The 19,936-nt window shown below is 36.2% G+C and overlaps 2 protein-coding genes across 3 annotated transcripts in view; one reads left to right on the forward strand and one right to left on the reverse strand.

Annotated features, from left to right (window-relative positions):
* The window catches only part of LOC145668686 (uncharacterized), a 50,394-nt gene extending 47,824 nt beyond the window's left edge, over nucleotides 1–2,570 (reverse strand). Inside the window, exon 1 of the mRNA XM_081736756.1 lies at nucleotides 2,466–2,570. The gene's annotated coding sequence lies outside the window, so the exon portion shown is untranslated. The remainder of the gene's footprint in view (nucleotides 1–2,465) is intronic.
* LOC145668685 (uncharacterized) overlaps nucleotides 1–19,936 on the forward strand; it is a 742,633-nt gene that overhangs the window by 415,331 nt on the left and 307,366 nt on the right. The window lies entirely within an intron of this gene.

Here is a 19,936-nt window from a genome sequence, read left to right on the forward strand (position 1 = left end):
TTTATTCTGATCCAATGCCATGCTTATCTTGTAATTCGGAAATGTTAGGAAGTGATTCCTAATCTAGTTATCGTGGTATGTCTTAACATACACCGTATTCAGCTACTGCCGAGAAAGTGTTTCGTGAGATGACTTCGATGACTTCCTATCCTATTTGTTATTGGGCAATAAAGTAAAGACTGTAATACTCAGAAGGATTTATTTTGTTAGTTGCACTAACTTTCTTGCAGTTGCTTCTGCTTTGATTCCCGTTGGAAACTCACGTAGTTCGAATCTCATGTTAACACTCTCACTACTGCATGTACCTCTGGTGGACACACCAAGTCTTTTGTCGTAGGCCAGGTGTACTACTTGTGTTGCACACACCTTTGTCTTCTAACCCGCATGATCCACCAGTGGGCATGAATTCGATAGCATTGAAAGTAGATTCTAATAGCAATGGCTTCTCCATAACACACATAAGCGTGACACACAGCTGCTTGCGGAAAACAAAATATGATTATTGGTAAATTATTTTTTTGTGTATTAACGTCCTACAGTTATGCATTGAGGCTAAGGAAGATAGTGATGATAGAATGGATGATAATGGTGAAATGACGGGAGTGGGAAGAAACTGTAAAACTCCGAGAAAACCCACGCAAACGGTATTTGTTCACCACAAAGTCCACTTGGCGGGAACTGGGGTCAAACCAGAAACCTCATGCGCTAGAGTTGAGCGCTCTACCACTGAGCCACCGCTACCCCACGTTGAAAATAAGTGTTGTACTACTGATGTTAGCCTGAGGGTAACATTTACTATAAACTTGCTCGACATCGAAAGTGTTAAACTGTGGCACTTTTTTATAGTCTTATTGCCGAAAATTATATCTATAAATATCAGGCGCCATTTCCCGTACGTTAAAAATAAGTAAAACTTTCGTAATTAATTTCAAGTTAAATGCTTGTCTTTGATTGTACTGTCGGCTGTGTAAAATGAAAAATGAAATCTGTGGTTTTACGACCAACTGTTATACCCTTTAGTCTAAAAGAAATGGATAATTAATGAAAATGAATGAATATGTAATGATTGGTGGAAGGAAACGGGAGAACTCATAAATATGATATTGTTCACAAAAATTTGAGTTGCTGGGATTGAACCAGAAACCCTTCTCACCAAAAGTGAGCGCTCTAACACAGTCCACCGTACTTCCTATCAAAAATGGATGCTAGAAGTTAGTATTTGATAGTGCCTTGAGATGTAAGCTGTACGATAATAGAACAGCTAAATGTGAGGAATTACGAGTAGTAAGGGCGAATTGAACTCGAGTATTTTTTTTTTATTTACTCAAAGTAATAATAATAATAGAAATTTAAACAACAATAACTAATTGATAGAAAAACGCTTTATCGATTTCACCTTTATGAACAAAGTTTAAAAATGCATTTTTCCTAAAAACAAGCCTATATTGAGTTCCTATTACTACCCGGAACGCCTCATACGTTCCCAAAATCTTAATTTTTAAGTTTAAAAAAAATCAAAATGAGCACATTTCTTAAGAGTCCCTATCACTACGAAATTAAAATACCGCTAATTTTACAGTAATTATGTGATATCTTCAAATAGATAAAAGATAATCGAAAAGTGGATCAAGACCTCCCTAGACGATGTTATTTTGCATGAGGTACCGATATCACGAGTCATTTAGTAGCTTTCCGTTTGCAGTTATTTAGAAACGCGAAAATAAATGCCGATTTTCTAAATGTCTGGAAATCGAAAACAGATAAATGAGTCGTAATAACAGTATCTCATGCAGAATAATATTGTCTAGGGAGATCTTGTTCCACTTTTCGATTATCTTTTATCTATTTAAAGATATCACATAATTACTGTAAAATTAGCGGTATTTTAATTTCACAGTGATGAGGCCTCTTAATTGGTTGTGTTGAAATGATCTCTTAGATATAGTGATAGACGTTTAAATAATAATAAAGAATATAAGTTGTAATAATCGTTTTTGAATGTTTGCTTTTTGTAAGGACAGCTCAGCACGGGACTTCTGATTTTGAATTGAGTTTGATGATCTCGTGAGATGATGTTGAAGCATGCTATAGACTCATTTAAATAAAATACAATTGCATGTGTTTCAAACCGGAAACATGGTTTTACTAGTTATTTCTTTCATTTCATTTTCTTTTCTTATATGAATAAAAAAACGAAAAGACAAATGAAACTGTACCGCTGAATTTCGTCGGAATTTGCAGTTCTGTACGGTCATGCTTGCGGGCAACGTGTGTTCATTGTAACATTGAGGGAACGGTAGATCACATGCAACGGAATACGGAGAAACACAACATATAATAGAGAAAAACAGTAGTCACAGAACGTTTGTCTCTTAGTGCAAAAGAGACGGGAGTGAAAATAGAGAGAAAGAGAAAGCACGAAACATTCATTGGCACATAGATACAAACGCACTTATTTGTATTACCTCTGAAACTTCTTCCGCGGAGGAACTGCCGGACATGGCGTTGATGCAGAGAGACATTCACTCACTGTGTTCCGATCTCGATGCTGAATCGTTCTCATCTAGAAAGCCTCAGCCCAGCTAAAACACAGTCGACCCGACCCGCGCGAACCAAGCCTGCGTACAACAATCGATCTTCTTTAGTTTCTCGAGAGGTCAGCTCCCGCCCGTGACCTCACGTCACAAAGCAGGTCTTCTCTCATCGTCGATCAGGTGTATGTGTGTTTATGTATACATACATATATATATATATATATATATATATATATATATATATATATCAATAGAAACAGGTGGAGAGGTTTATTTTTGATCCACTACTATGCATGCGTGGTTATTTTTATACCTCTTATGTCTCCGGAAGGAGGAACAAGTGGATATACATTTCTATTTTTTGTAAAGAGGAAATAAGAAATGAAACCAGTTATTTGTGGTTGGTTAAATAATTCTACACTAGTATTTTTATGCTTATTCTAGCTTCCATTGACTCTTGGAAGTTTTTATACCTTGATTAGCGACAGATTCATAGATGAATTTGGACAACGATTACACCAGAAAATAACAAAGGGAAAAAAAGAATGTGTAACTTCGTAGAGATTCGTAGAGAAAGGAGACTAATGATAAATTAATACAAATAAATAAAAATTGACGTAGGAAACGGGTTAATGAAAGGCATTGGTATGTTCCACCTAACTTACAAACCACCTTAAGTCTAACCTTAGCTCTTTTCACTGCAAGTGAGCGCTTTACCAGTGATCCATCTACGGGAAGGATAAAGGTTGAAGTACATATTTATTCTCTACCTCGTAGTTACTTATATTCATTAACGAATTTAATAAGACAAGGAGGTAAGCTCTTCTCGTAAAATATTTGTATATATACAGGGTGAGATATTCAAAAGTAATGAGCATTAGTTCAAAAACACAGATTTATTGAGCTGATCGGTACAACTGACTAATAGACTTCAAAATAGGCACCTTCTGCATCAATGCACTTCTGTAGGCGGCTTTTCCATGACTCAAAGGCTTCCCCAAAGGCTTGTTCCGGGATGGCTGCAAGGGCTGCCTTGACATTTGCTTTGATGTCCTTGATGGAGTTGAAACGTTTTCCTTTCAGCGCTGATTTTAAGCGTGGAAACAAGAACAAGTCAGGAGGCGACACGTCCGGACTATATGAAGGCTGGGATACCACAGGATTGTTGACTCGGATCAGGTAGTCGGTGACGATGAAAGCAGTGTGGCTGGGGGCCTTATCGTGGTGAAGCTTCCAGCTGTCCTTGATGTCACTGCGCTTGCGCGCGACGCTTCTTTTCAGCCTTTTCAGGGCTTCCTGGTAGTAAGCAGCGTTCACGGTCTGTCCAGGCGGGACAAACTCATAGTGGACAATGCCCGTCACTCCGAAAAAGGCGATGAGCATGGTCTTCGTCTTCGATTTGCTAATCCGCGCTTTCTTGGGACGGGGTGAGTTTGAGGTGTGCCACTCAGCGCTTTGTCGTTTTGTTTCTGGATCGTACTGAAAAGTTCAAGTTTCGTCGCCGCTTATCACTTTTTCGAGAAAGGCAGGATCACCTTCGCACAATTGCAGCAGTTCTTCGCATCGGAGCACTCGGTTTCGTTTCCGTTCTTCAGTCAAAACTCTCGGCACAAGTTTCGCGCAGACTTTCCGCACGTGCAAGTCCTCGGTAACAGTGCGTTGCACCGTTGTCTCCGATAAGTTCAGGGCTTGTGCTACTTGATAGAGACTCAAACACCGTCCGTGTTCAAAAAATCACGCACTTGCTGCACATTCACATTAGTACGGGCCGACGATGGGCGTTCAGACCGGAGTCTGTCAGTCACATCTTCCCGGCCATCATTGTGCCACTTTTTGACTTGAGAATAGGACAGACATTCAGTCCCAAACGCCTGTTGAAGCATGGCGAACGTTTCGGAATGAGACTTGCCCAACTGGAAGCAAAATTTGATCGCGTAGCGTTGCTCTTATAAACTTCCCATATCGGTGTGTCACACACCACCGTATAGGGGCTACTGTTAAGGCCGATACTACCGCTCCGAAAGCTGAGAACCAACTGACCCGCGTTGCGCTGTGAAGCCAACACCCACCACCACCGTTGCTGTTAAGCGGAGGGCGCTGCAGGGTACTCAGCGTCAGTATAAAGTGAGGCTTATTACTTCTGAATCCTACCCTGTATATATATATATATATATATAATATGGTAGAACTATTCTTGCGTAAAATGGTACAAATTTGTTCTCATTGCATGTGAGTGTTGCATATATTGCTACATAATCTAGTAATGAGTTTGTTCCTATTTCAAGAAGCTAATCGATCACCTGTTTTAATATCTGTTGAAGTTTGAGAATTCTTGAAAAGTCGGTGATTTTATTGAAGCAGAATACTTATTAATTTTATCATCTACGTTATTCGGGCATGGTCAAATACGTAATCACCCGTAAAAGAGTATAAACCGTAGAAAGCTCGAAGAATAGAACCATATTATGAGGCTTACATTAATAACCTCCATACTTCCTTAGCTTCATGGCATGGGAGTGTGTGGCTTAGTGGTAGAGAGTTTACCTCTGTTGCGTCCATCCCAGTCCATACGTGTTTATTGTGGACAACATGTACGTGGAATCCGTGTCCGAACGTACAGTCGCTATCTCCAGAGTGCAGGACTAAGGTGGTGTTGCAAGAAGTTGCAACAGTAGGTTGCAACCCGTGGCCTGTCTTCCCTTGATGCACGACATAGTGCGAGATGATCCCATGGATATCGTAAGCCATAACGAACTTCACACCACCACCGTATGCAGAGCGCACGTTTATTGTTTATTGGGTGAGGGGAGTACACTGAAAAAAAATATTTGTATTTAGGTAATTAAATTGCCAAACATCAATGTAAAATTATTTACCCTTCATTTTTTAAGTTGATATACATTTCCTTAGATTAAATTACAAGATTTTCTGGTTTTTTTGTTTTTTTAATTTACAGTAAATTTATAAGAAAGTATGATATTTTTATTGAAAAAAAATGTAATTTTACACCATTTCACATTAGTTATTATACTTTATAGCTGTAAATTGTTTTACATAGAGGAGTTTCAAACAGATTGCCACCGTTTTTTGTAAATGTACCTATGATTTTTTTTTTTTACAGTGTAGAACGTTTCCATTCATTGAATTCTGCCCGTTAACGTCTGATGAAGATAACGTTAAGTTATTGAAACTGTTACGACTTATTTTAATTTTAACAAATAAGTGTATACTCTGGTCAGAAAAGTATTAATTTAAGAATTTTCGTTTTATATATATATATATATATATATATTATATATATATATATATATATATATATATATATATATATATATATATATATATAATTGTGAAGTGTAGCTCAGTTTTGCGGAAAGTTCATTCTCCTTCACAGCGCAATACATAACGTTTGATTAAAAGAATTCCAACTCTTTCTCCACATCTACTAACTTCAGTTGTCAGGTGTGAAATTATTCATATACCCTGACTAACGCCATTTCGCCATGCCTTTGGACACTAGCGCCATTTCGTGCGCAAAGGGAATTTTTAGGTGACCTTATAAACATTTATATACCTTTTAGGTGACATTTCTATACCTTTGACTTATTTCAGAATTATACACAAATGGAAACAAGGAGGAATATGAATATTTTCTGGAAATAGATGACAGTGGAGCGAAACCCTCACCCAAATGTAAGAATGATTGTCATTTATTTTCCAGAAAGTATTCATATTCTTCCTTGCCTCCATTCGTGTATAATTCTAAACCAAGTCAGAGGTATAGAAGTGTCACTAGTGCCTTCCCTACCCTACTAGTGCCTTCATCGGAGTTTTTACGTTCTGTAAAATAGTGTACTTTTTTTTAAAAAAAGTTTTAATTGACGTGGTCAGAGAATTGACTTATCTAGCAATCTTGTGTTGAGTTCACTATATCTTATTTGAAGTAGCCTCTCAGCTACTTTACGATGTTGGCCTAACACTAGCGGTTCTGTAGCCTTATAGAAATCGAACCAGAGTCCTTTCACGCTAACCATTTAACTTATAGGTTGGATTAATTAATTTCTAATTTTCTAATGTTAATTTTTGGGGATACGAGAGTGCTGACACCGTTGCCAAGAACACCGCCTTTGTCGAAGTTGCATTGGAGCACTCTCTCTCCGATCTTTTGTATCTATTTTCCAGTTTGATGTGCTCTCATTGTTAAACAGACTGGGGCCAGACAAATAACAATAAACTTCACGCAGTCAAACCAGTCCTTGGAGTGTGGCAGACATCCTCTCGTTTAAGTCGTCAAGATGAAGTCGTTCTGACACGTTTGCTTATCGGACGCATAATTATTTGCTGCGTGGTGTGAATCTTCCGTGTTGTGAGGAATGTGTGATCCCACTGAGTATTCAACATATTCTTGTGGAATGTCCTGAATACCCGGATCTCAGAACGTCACGGACTGCCGCGTACACTTAACCATGCTTTGGATAATGACGTTGATATTGTTCCGCGAGTAATCTCATTTATACACGATAGTAACTTTGCTCACGTTCTCCGAGTGTTTTTAATCTTTTGCTGCACTTTTATATTTAATTCTCACTTCTTGCTTTTTATTGTTGTTATATGCCTTCTATACTAATGTTTGTAGTATTGATTGTTACTGTTGTTTATTTCTTATTTATTGTTATTGTTGAGTGTTGTTATTTTTTACTATTTACTATTTTTTTTGTTTAGTTTGCTGTTTATTCTTCTTTTTGTTCTGTTCTATTTGTTCATGTACCTTTTGTGTTGTGCAGCGTTTATCTTTCGATTTGTACTTTTTAACGTGTATTTACGACAGTTCGTGTTTTGAGCAGTCGAGTTTATCGGGACGGGGACAGATAGCCGCGATCTGACGTCCCCATTAAACTTAATCAATCAATCAATCTAATGTTAATTCATACTAACTAAATCAATGTTAATTCGTAGTTAAAAAGAAAGAACGTAAAATTAAAAAAAAAAAACTAATTTTATAGTGTTTTTCTTTTTTTGAGAAAACAAACTTAGAAATATGAATTCCAGCATTATAGCAAATGCACCGATTTTCATAGAGTTGCATTATCGATTTGTATATACGTGTACATTTGTGATGAAAAAAAAAGAACGGTATTTCACAAATGTGTTTACCGTTACTGATAGCATTAAATGCGGGGACGATTTATCAGGAATGGGAAGCGGAGAACTTTTAGCCAATAGAATGAAGTACGGTAGCTAACACCAGACTAGCAGCGCGGAAACTGAAGGGAGAAGAGAGAGAGATAGAAAATGAGACGAGAGAGAAAGATGAATATTGGGTGTTCAGATTTATTCAGCCCATTTTCAACGCAAACGACGGTGACATGCGTAGACGTTTATTCTCGTCGAGCTTTCCATTTGTCACAATGGGGAATTACCCCCATGCTTTACTAGCTTTTATTTTCTTTTGTTATATTCTGGAAATTCAAATACAGAGCGATAGTCATTTACCATATATTATAGGCACGATTTACTCATTTCGTGGCCCCTATATATTTGAAAATATCTGCTGATTTTGTATGCTAGAAGGTTAATATAAAATTAATCACAAATATTGCTACATGTATATATGATCGCATAATGCACTGTGTCATTTGAATTATTTGCAGGGAAACATTAATAGCATTTGGAAGACAAATTATAAAACTACAATAAATGCCAGTGCTTTTAATACCACCTTTCTCAGTTCCTTTTCACGTTGTCATCGTAGCAAGAGAAGTCCTTGATCATTATTTGTGAAACAGGATTAGTAGAAGAGTTTTAATAGATTAAAGAGTACAAGATATTCACATTTATCAGTCATTGGTTATTGTCTTAGGTAATATATAAAGGTCATGCTTATGTTTGGAAATCGAAAGACTGTGAGACAAGTATACTTCAGGAAATATATTACATTATTTTCTGCCTATGTTCTATAGTACCATGTCCTACATCTTATGCTGAAGCTGTAAATGGAGGAGAATACTTTGAAATATTCGACGTTGTTGTTAACTACTAATCCGATCTTGTCCTGTAATGTACCTGGCTATTTGATTATTGGTTCTATGTTTCCTGGTGTTCCTTTGGGCGATCTACATTTGTTGAAATCAAGGTGATCTAGAAGGTAATACTTAGTTTGTTGGGCAGTTTTGTTCATATTAAATTGTACGTATATGGTTAATTTTTATAGTTTAAATTTGTTCTAAAGAGCAGAGTGAAATATATATATATATATATATATATATATATATATATATATATATATATATATATATATATATATATATATATATATATATATATATTTTTACTTATGTAGTGGGTATAGCTTTGCCATCTATAAAATGTGAGATAACCAATTCTATTTTGGGGACACGGTGGCTCAGTGGTAGAGCGCTTATCTCTGGTCCGTGGGGTCCCTGGTTCGATCCCCGGCCAAGTAAGTTTGTGGTGGACAGCATCGCTCTCGTGGGTTTTCTCGGGGTACTCCCGTTTCCTCCCACCTTCTAATTCTTCCATCATCATTCACTTGCTTTAATCTTCGTTTTTCTTAGCCTAAAGGGCATAATAGTGGGACGTTCAACTCAATTATTTCATTTCCAATTTTGTTTTGTCGGTTTTAGCTGTTGTTTTAACTTGACGTAGAAACTTGCTTAAACTTTCTCTAAATAAGAAATTTTTATATTATGCAACAATCTGCGAAATCAAAAACTGTCGTACTCTGTTATATATTTCGTTCGCACTGGCTTGTCCTTGAGTTTGATTCCCGGTGTTCATCATTCTCCCTTCCTTCTTCTCGAACGGAGTAAATGGAATTGTTGCATTAAAACAGACCAAATATGTAATTGGATTTATCTGCATCCGTTGTCTAAAGGTTCGCTATTACTGCCTTTCGTTGCAAAGACGGAGTTCAGTTCCCAATGGTGACTATGTGGTTCAGATTCCATGACATTCAGATCTAAGTCTCATGTAGCCCCAAAATGCTGAAAACAAATGCTGAATTTTAAATAACCAACAACAATGCATCCACCTGTCCGAATCCTCAGACTTATTTAATTCTTATACTGAAGCAGTCATGTCGGGAGATGGTCAGTATTCAGTTCCTCACAAAAAATAATGCATAGTGCACACTTTTAAAAATCTCTCTTCTACTCTGCACACTTGATGTACAGTACATGTCTTTATTACTTTTGCTGACTTTAGATGACTAACATTGTAATGTTAGTGAAACGTAACGAAACCATTATATATTTAAAATGAATTCTTCAAGTAATTAATTAATTTTAATTAAGATTTATGTACATTTTCTTTAAGACATTGCTTACGTTGAGTTCTGGTTTCACATTATCTCCACCGGATTCGCAGGCATTGATTGGCTAGTCTATAAATTTACGGTTGGCTTCAAATTTTTCCAGTCATAATTGAGAATTGAATTCGAAACCACGCCCACCAGAACCGTGCCCAAGACTATTCGCTTACTCACGAGACGACACATACCACTTTCTTTTCTTTTCTTTTTTCTTTTTTTCAAAATATGTATGAGTCAAAAATGAGAGTGGAGAAGTTTTGGGCGTGGCTGTATTTGGTGAGTTTGGCTGTATTGGAAAAGAAATCTGAGTCGACGCCACACGAAACAAGTGAATGAGAGCTGGTTGAGAGCACATGGAGAAAATGAATTTCGGTGGACTAGGAGCAAATTGGTGATTCACACCAAAGGGAGCTAACCGTTATTGAATTGGGAATTGAAATAGCCGGAGGAGTTAAAGGAGTATGTGAGGTTTATGGTTTCTAACTCGTGAAGTATTGATCTTGGTGTTCCTTTGGTGCTGCAGACATCTGCAGATACCTGCTGGTCTTACTTACTCCGACATACACCTGTGCTGACATGCTATTTAACAGCTTTATTTTGTAAGTTTCTTTCCCGGCGGCTGCGGAGTGCTTCTCAAGCATGCGCGATTCTCCAAATTATCTGGTGGCTTCTCGGATCTTCCTTCGCAAATGCACGGAAATTTATTGGTGGATTTGTCCGAGAAAATACTTTTGTCTTTCTAGTTCGATGTCTGCGTTTGTTTCTAAAATTTAAAATAAATAAATAAAATCGTTATGAACATCATTACAATTTTTCAGTGAATCAACGGCGCATATCTGTCTTCAACATTGGGTGTGGGGGGGAAGGAAGGGTAAGAACGTTCCCATATTTTTTATAAAGCAATGCTCAAAATATTTATGAACTTGAGAAACTGCTATGGAGAATTAGGGGAGCAGAGTTGTTTTCTTGGGAGCAACATGGGTGTGTGTGGCCGATTTGAGGCTTTGTCTGGTGGTGGGGGGGGCATCAATTTCATCTGACTTGTCTTTGTGTGGCAATCGGACACAAATCGTCACATTTCTCCCCCCCCCAAAAAAAACGCATTTCAAATTGAATTATTGGGGGATAGTCCTCCAGTTCCAAGATTGGAGGGGAGATGTCTCCCTCATCTCCCCGGGATTTGCGCCAGTATGAGTGAATATACCAAGTGAAATGTTTTAAGTATCTTACTAATAATCTGTTACAAATGTCGTATTATCATTATCGGATTTCAAATTGTTGAGTAGTAATTTCTTAAATCACAACTGCTGCATTTGTAATTCGACTCCATTATCAGAGTTTTCTTTTCTTTTCGTTGTTTCTTTATGAAAAGATAATGAAAACCTAGATCAGTTTATGTAATAGCACTTTATTCATAATGAAAACCCTTATTTCCGAAATTGGATGTAACCATTTTTTTTCCCTCGTCACTACGCCGGACCATCTTGCTACAAGATGAAAGGACTGGAGCTAGTCATTAAAATGATTACGCACCGGTTCATGGAGATAAAAGGGCTCACGTTCTGGTTCACAGAGCGTGGAAATGAGAAAGAACATTCATGTTATATCCAACTCCGTATCTGGCTACGAATCTCAAGCAGTCATTTTGTGGTGACCTTAAGCTCGCATGAGAATGTGTTCATCACCAATGGTGTGATTTAAATCTTCAGAGTGTTTGTCTTCAGTTTGACACATTGTATTATGATGAATTAATTAACAAATTATTGCTGAGGATATATGAAGACCGTATTACAATTTATGTTTTGTGGGTATTGACATATAAAGAAGCAGCAACTCAAATAAAAACAAATTGAAACGATTTGAAATCACAAACTTGCGAACAAAGATGTCATTAATTCAATAATTAAAACTTTTGATATTCCATCCGTGTATATTTTAATGGTTGACGTTTCAAACGCATTGATTGCGTTTATCTTCAGAGTTGTATTAATTCGGGGAATTGTTGTACAATTACTGTAATATAATTTTAATTGTTACACTAGCTGACCCTACGCTCTCTACACGGCACATTATTCACATATGGGCATGTATCTTATTGTCATTCTCACAACATCTGTACATGTCCCTTTACATGCACAAGTGAAAGACGTCTTGATAAAAATCGGCAAGGGGTACTATAAAGGGGAGACTTTTTCAATATCTCGCACCGTTTGCAAGATTTGAGCCTACTTCCGATTGCAGTTTCTAATTCATGTATGTGTGTTTTGTTTCTTCTTGCATGCAGTATGTAATAAGCAAATACATTACACACACAATTAATTATAATGTCAGTGATATATGGTGTTCATTGAACAAAACACTCCAAACAATAAAGATTCATCATAGACTGGAGAAATAGTTATCCTTCGTTTTTCATTATCATTTGGCCATGAAAGAAACGCCGAAGAGGTATACTACCCCGTATACAAATGTGTGGTGTTGGGATGTATAACTTGATGCTTTACTTTTTAAAATTTCATTACTTCCAATGTACATCTAAAAAATGCAATAAAGAAATAACGGCTGTTTTTTTTTTTTTAAAATATTCAATTAGAACTGAATTATATACACAAAATTTACAATCGATCAGTGAAAACGGCATCTTTCTAGAGCTTGTGGTTTCCGAGCATTATGAAAATAATTTGCCACAAACATATAAATGTCCACAAACATATAAACGTAGCATTAAAATATGTGGGTGGTTGTAATCGTATATTTCAAAACTTTAACAATTATATTGCTACAGTTTGATTCAAATTTATACTAATAGTTTTCTTCATAGTATTATTGGTTTCGCTCTCTTACTTATTTATATATTTATTTATCGTGGTAATAAAATATTCCAAATTTCACTTACTTTCAAACCTTCTCTCTTCAATGTATTATCGTATAATTTTATTTCTGTTGCTTCTCTCAGTAATCTTTCATATTCATGAATGGATCTCCCAATTACCGACGCCTTTTCAAACAAAATTTTATGCTTTTCTTGTATTGCACGTTGTCCTAATGCTGACTTATTTGGTTGATTTAATTGTATGTAACTTATATACTCCTCACATCTAGTCTTAAATTACGTCCCGTTTGCCCAGTGTATATTAGGGATTGAGTAAGTACTTCCGGCGTTTTTTTCCCCTCTCACTGGGTGTAGCATTTATCTGTTGTAAAGGTGGCATCTGAAGTGTTTTTATTCAATATTTATTCTGTGTACAATCACAATAAACGTTCTGAGAATAAACGCAATCAGTGTGTTTGAATAGTTAAGTAAAATAAAATAAACGCGAATGGAATATCAAAAGTGTTATTTGTTGAATTACAAACATCTTCGTGAAAATGATGTCGAATATATAAAGATGTAATTGCTAGTTATTTTGAAATATCCTAAGCGTTAGTTCATTACATATTAATTCGTTATAATATTATATCAATATTTCCTGTAATATCTTAACTACGGCAGCCGCATTTTTCTACAACATTAACCAGCTCTACAAAAGTAAAAGTTGTAACATTGGTTTTAGTATCGTGTACAGTTACAAGGTATCTAAAGCTTCCGAAATTTATGAGTCACATTCATTATAAACGACACACGGGATTCACAGAGATTAAATAGCAGGCGTTTTTAGCATGCTTTTTCAACCATTCACAACGTGTTTTTACTCATGATTCATTGGCTTTCGTACAAATATATATCGTGAATTTTATTCTCGTAAGACGATCTTATATAGCTTGTTCGCTTCGATTTCTGTAGACCAATATAAGGCTTAATTATGATACTTTTGATAAGTTAGCTCAACATAAAATAAATTTTTAAGATATTGCTTTATTGTTTCAAATAATGTGAAAATACAGGGATTAAATTTCCTTCAAGTGTTACATCTTACATTGTTTTTATTTTGCACAATTTTCGCGGAGTCCAGGATTCCCCATGCAAAGATAGATACATAATTTGATACATTTCTGAGAAAAAGCTCGAGGTGGTCACTGTCATCATGACACAGCGCAACGAGTACTGGATTAAGGTTTTAATTAATGCCAGATAGCTATTAGAATATACGTTGGGAGTGACTGCAAGTTTCAGCTTAACTAGTTTTGAGGCGTTACATTAGCTCACTGAATATAAGATTACATTTAATTTTTGCCCATTATTTATTATTTTAATTCTAATTCGCGTATACGAAGAACTACCAAAGAAGTAATATATTGTAAAACTTTGTACCACATAGGTATAGGTAGAGCGTTAATAAAAAGCGAGTCCGGAATCCATCTCCCACTACCAGTTTTATTATTAAATTTCTCCAATATAAAAGTATTTTTACAAAATGCTACGCTAATAATTTCTCTAATATACAGGGTTAGTTACAAGTTGTCTTTGACCGTAAGGTCGCAGACAGGATCTCTACAAAGCGCCGTAGCAGGCTAAGCTGGGTGTTTAAAAACAACACCGACAACGTTTGGAAGGTGATTCCTGACACCAAAATAAGACAAAAAGTATAGACCAACCTGGGTGCACAAGTGTTTCCTTTCGGAGTTATAGGCTGCCGAAAACATGAAAATATAAACTTTAAAGGTCCATAGCTCCAAAGCTATGGAACCGACTGAGTCGGGTCAAGACTTCACTTAGGAACTTATATGTGTTCTATCCAAACATCCAAGTTTCAGAATCCTGCGGTACTTCCGCAATAATTTTTATAGTGGTAGTTGGAGAGTACCGGTACTTCAAATTACATGCCCGTAACTTGCTTCGTGAATACCTTAGGATTCTGAGACTTGGATATTTGGATAGGGCATATATTTGTTCCTACGTGAAGTCTTGACCCGACTAATGCGTCCCATAGGTTTGGAGTTACGGACCTTTAAAATTCAGTTTTTCATGTTTTCGGCAACCTATAACTCCGAAAGGAAGCATTTATGCACCCAGGATGGTTTGTACTTTCTGTCTTATCTCGGTGTCAGGAATAACCTCCCAAACGTTGTCGGTGTTGTTGTGAAACACCCTGTGTATAATCTTCCTATTGATAGGTCAATTGTGATGTGATTTCCATCATTGGGTAGCACTTTAAGTCCCTGGGGTGGGAAGATGTAGCTCACACACTTAAAAAAAAAGTCTTTACACCTGAATCTTGATGTTCAATGAATTGACTTCAAGCGATCGAGTTCTCATGGCTCAGTCGATTCCAACGAAGTTCAGTCTCATTACATTAGAAGGCGCGCCAAAGAGGGAGAGTTCACTGTTTAACTTGTGAACTTGTGAATCTACATTTACTGATGAGGATAGATACCTCAGACTCCCGTAACATTTTATCGAAATGCCCATTTTTAAACACACTGTGTCTCGCAAACAGAAGCCCTCCTTTCTTCAGCTTCTATCATCGTATGATAATCAAATAAAGATAATCGAATTCTATAGCTCAGAGTTTCTCAACTTGTAGTACGCGAGCTACTATTGGTGGTACGCCAGTGGAAAAAGTTTACATTCCTCAAAAAATAAATTTTCATATCTCATATCCCCCGGATGTTTCATCTATCGGAGTTTTATCTCGATCATTTTGTAACATTTTGTTCCCAATTTAGAGTGCAGCATTTTTTATCTTATTATACTTTTTGCTGTATTTTTTATTTTATTTATTTATTTTTGCCTCTTTACATTGGCCCGGGAGATCTTGAGAGATGTAACGTTTGTAGTTTCCCTCCTTATATCTTCAGAACTCCTATGTCTACCGGAAGGGGGCTTTTGTTAGTGTCCTTCAAAAACCTTTCTATTCATTACTGAGTGCGGGAACTTGACTTTTGTGCTCCTTTTATTTAAAAAATAAATAAATAAAATGTGACCCTTTTGGGGTCAGGTCTGTTTCTAGCTTATTTTGTTTTAATGTCGATAGTAAAGTCGAAATTAGGTGATTTGTATTTTTATTTGTGTATTTTTTCACTATATAGTGGTGAAGAAATGCTTTTGACGCATAGTAAAATGTGTATAGCATTGACTCAGTAAAATATGTATATTTAATATTCTTTGAAATTGTTTTCTTTAAAGCTAAAATTCAGTATAGAGACAGGAAAATAAGTACATATTCTTTGCTATTATTAATGTTGACTAAATTTAATGCTATTATTAATGCTGAAAGATTAATGATAAAATTATATCTCTGGTGTTCACACAGCAAGAATGAACAGATGAAAGATGGCTCGACTATATAGAGATCAGATCAATTTCCTAGATCCCAGGGTCCGTCGCCCGTTGAAACGAATCAACCATAACGTATTACATAGACGAATATGTCTAATGCCTCATACGGGGATCACGCGATGGCAGAAACCTTTGTCATCTAGCATTTCCGAGTTTATTCAAGGGATGTAAATATAAGCCAGCTTGGACGTTGTTGGTAGATAGTGCTGAGAGAGAGAGAGAGAGATTCAGGCGTAGAGCTCTTGTCAGTGTGTTTATTCAAAAGATGAGACTGGGAATGGAAAACAAACACAGGGTGAAGAACTAATGCGACTTATGCAGACTGTGTTGATCTAATTAATGTGCGTGTAAGCTTGAAGCTAATGTATCGATTAGGATGCGGTTATAGTTTTATACAAGGCAATATTGATCTTGCTACTGTATCATTTAGAAATATAAAAATGTACAAAGTGTTTCGCAAAGAATAATATTTGCATTGCTTTTTATATAGTAACTGTGTTTTTTAAGCTTTTCAAGTATTATTTAATTTTCTTTCGGATACCATAGTTTCATCGTCGTCATCCTCAACTTTATTCTGTTGTTGCGATTCAGTCGTAGGGAACTGAGGACTGACTTCGCATTATCGTCCGCCAAATGCATTCTCTTTCATGTCATACTATTCGTCTCTGCTACGCACATCACGTCTCCGTACAGTTTTCTTTTTCTAAAATAGTACTCTAACCAATATTTTTTTACCTTTTTAACTCTCTTCAAGTTTGTTCTCTGTTGCAATTGCCCAACGCTTCCCTCCTTTTTCCTATTTTACCTGACAGTTTTTAAAATCCCTTTTCGTACTTACATTTCAAAGGCATTTAATCATTTTTGATCTTGTTTTTAAGTTGAGAACGTTTTCTTTCCGTACATTTGCCACTGCACAGATCTAACAGAACGCGGTTCTCATTGTGCGTATACATTAATATACAGGGTAGATCATTTATCTTGATACGCCCTTGTAACCTTTAAACTAGCAAATATCGGAAGGGAGACATTATTTGACATAGTTTGTAATACCACAAGGTTAGATGTTGCCAACTCAAATGAAGTTGTATTTATTCAAATGGCACTACGTCCATTTTTATTACAAATTTAAAATCTACATGAAAAAGGAAAACATACAATATTCGCGAACACCCGTCAAGTCGCACTTTTCCCCACATGTTCATTCCCAGCCTTTTAACCATTAAAATCTAACTCCAATCAAACTCTTACATATCATGGGCCTTCCTCATTCTACACACAAGCATCACACTGACTGATCAAGTGAGATTCGTCACCATCTGGCGAGTAATTCTGTTGCGTTTGTGCCTCTTACATCGGTCCAACGACTTCGTTCAAATCGTAGCGGGTGGTCATAATGTTTTGGCTGGTGAGTGTATTATCTTTTAAGAGTGACTAGTTCAATTGTTTCGTGCCATATATGTGTAGTTTTCTAAATATTTTGTGTATATGTGTGTGTTTTTACAATACATTATTTACCTAATAATTTCGTTGTTCGGCCCGTTAGCATGCATACTATTATCGTTCTTTTTTTCTAATTTATTATTCTTTCTTTTTCTTTTAGGTAAGTTGCATCAAACTCAGATTCGACTTTTGCATTATAATACTACGATAAATACAGTAAGTACTTTTATTTATTTTGTATTTATTTAGTAACCTTACTAATTTTACGTAATGTAATATTTCCAGTGATCAATAATACAATGTACGCCTTGTATTCTATGATTATTAGAGTCATGTTGATTGTATCCTTGGGATTCTTTTAAATCATGTTACAGTCGAATTTATTATCAGTTTCGCTAAATCTTTTTGTCAAAAGTATGCGTATTATTTGTCAAATTCAAATGATATTTCGTCCAACTTCCATTTAATATTTTAAAATTATTCTCTACGTTTAAAAATGTCCTAGTAAGAACAATATTTTTAAAAAATTTATATTTTCAAATTCTTAATACAATATTAAGTAAGATCTAATTTTTCTTACTGCTTTTTGATTGGAATGTAATACATTGTCATTTCTTTTGACAGTTTTATATCTTGGAATATCCGATGAATACAATATTTCTGCATCTAAATATTTGTGTACACACTTTGCATTATACTTTTCGGTTAATAAAACATATTCGTCTAGTGACTGACTGAATACTAATTTATTTAAGCGTACTATTCTAGAATATTACTAGCTGTGATTTGACAGTGCAGGTCTCAGACTTGATGGTAAGAACTACAGTATATACTTACATTGGTGCTCACAACATAGGCTGTCTCGTTATTGAAATCTAGTGTCGTCTCGTTATCGAGATGAGATTAGTTACGAGCATTGTCCCCTCTCATGAGCAACAGTAAAAGTATTCCACATTGCTGCTTACATTTCTCATAGTTTTTGCTTTCTAATCTAATCAAACCATGATTTCAAAACAAGTTAACACGAATTGAACGAGCGAACCATTTATCAAACACGACTCTACTCGAAACTCGACCTCAAAAACAGTGACTCGGCTCGGAACTCGACTCGAGAAAATTACCTTTGATTCGACTGGAAACTTGACTCGTGGTCATCCCTATTTGTTAATAAAGAACTACAGACAAATTAATTTAAAGTTAGCACTGGCGGTTTCAATATTCGTGTACAAGAGGTACGATTAGCAGCAAAGTAACACCCACTGCACATTGCCCGAAATATCTTTCCGTGGGGGAAGAATATATCTTCCGAAACAAGCACGACAAAATATTCTAGTAAGAATATTAATATCAGTAAGCTCTTGTGGTTCACGAACAATGTCAAGTAGACAGATTGTGTGTATTTATGTAAATCGTGTGCACATATAAACCTATAGGGTGGTCGTAATGGAATTATCTTCTATGGTGCCACGTGATAAAAGATCAGGAAAGAAATTATCAATAGCAAATCTGAATATTGCTAGCAGAAATTGTTGTAATGAATTTTCATTTCGATTGACGTAATTTTATTCCATTTTTATGTGTATATCCAGTTCTTACTGTAATAGCAATTGTAGTATATGAGTATGCAACAACAATCGTGAAGCCGGATTCAACAGCAGTTGTTTTTACTTTCACCAGCATAACTCTGACGCTGACATGGTCCTAATAGATGACGTGAGTCCAGGGGCGGATCCAGGACCGACTTCTGGGGGGGGGGGGGCGGTGGGTTGTCATACTGCTACTTTTAAGGGCTCCAAACTTTGAAATTGGTTTTATTTATATATATAAAATAAGAAAATGTCCTGTTCTGGGCCCGATCGCCCCCCCTGGATCTGCCCCTGCGTGAGTCGCAACAAAAGTTTAATGAAACGCTCAGAGAGCTTGATGATCCAGATTGCGGCCGTCACTGTTCACAAGAATTTAGTTTTATTGAAAAGAAACACCTACATACAAAGTATTTAATAATTTTCATTTGTCAGTGCTGTAGATTCAAGAGGTCCGAATTTATAATCCACTCGTTACAATAGTAGTAACCTCTGTTTCTACGGTAATTTTCGAAACGACACGATAAGGACATACACTACCTCACAATAACAGACTTTGAATAACTGACCACGGTTCGACTTCTTGGCTGATAAATTGGCAGCTATTGAAAGATGAAGGCAAATACTCATGAGTGAGTGAACAATGGCAAAACCACGGGATCTTGTTACAGAGGCGACGCCTCGACGCCATGATAGTGATTTCAGATCTCTTTCTGTTGGGTTTCAAATTGTTGTTATTCCTGAGTCAAGAAACTAAGCTCTCAAGAATTGTATTGTCAGGCCACAATACTTTCCGCTCCCTTTTATATTCTGCGATAAGAAGCGTGTT

Source organism: Thermobia domestica, chromosome 13, assembly GCF_964235325.1.
Source record: "Thermobia domestica chromosome 13, izTheDome1.hap1.1, whole genome shotgun sequence".
NCBI classification, from domain to species: domain Eukaryota; kingdom Metazoa; phylum Arthropoda; class Insecta; order Zygentoma; family Lepismatidae; genus Thermobia; species Thermobia domestica.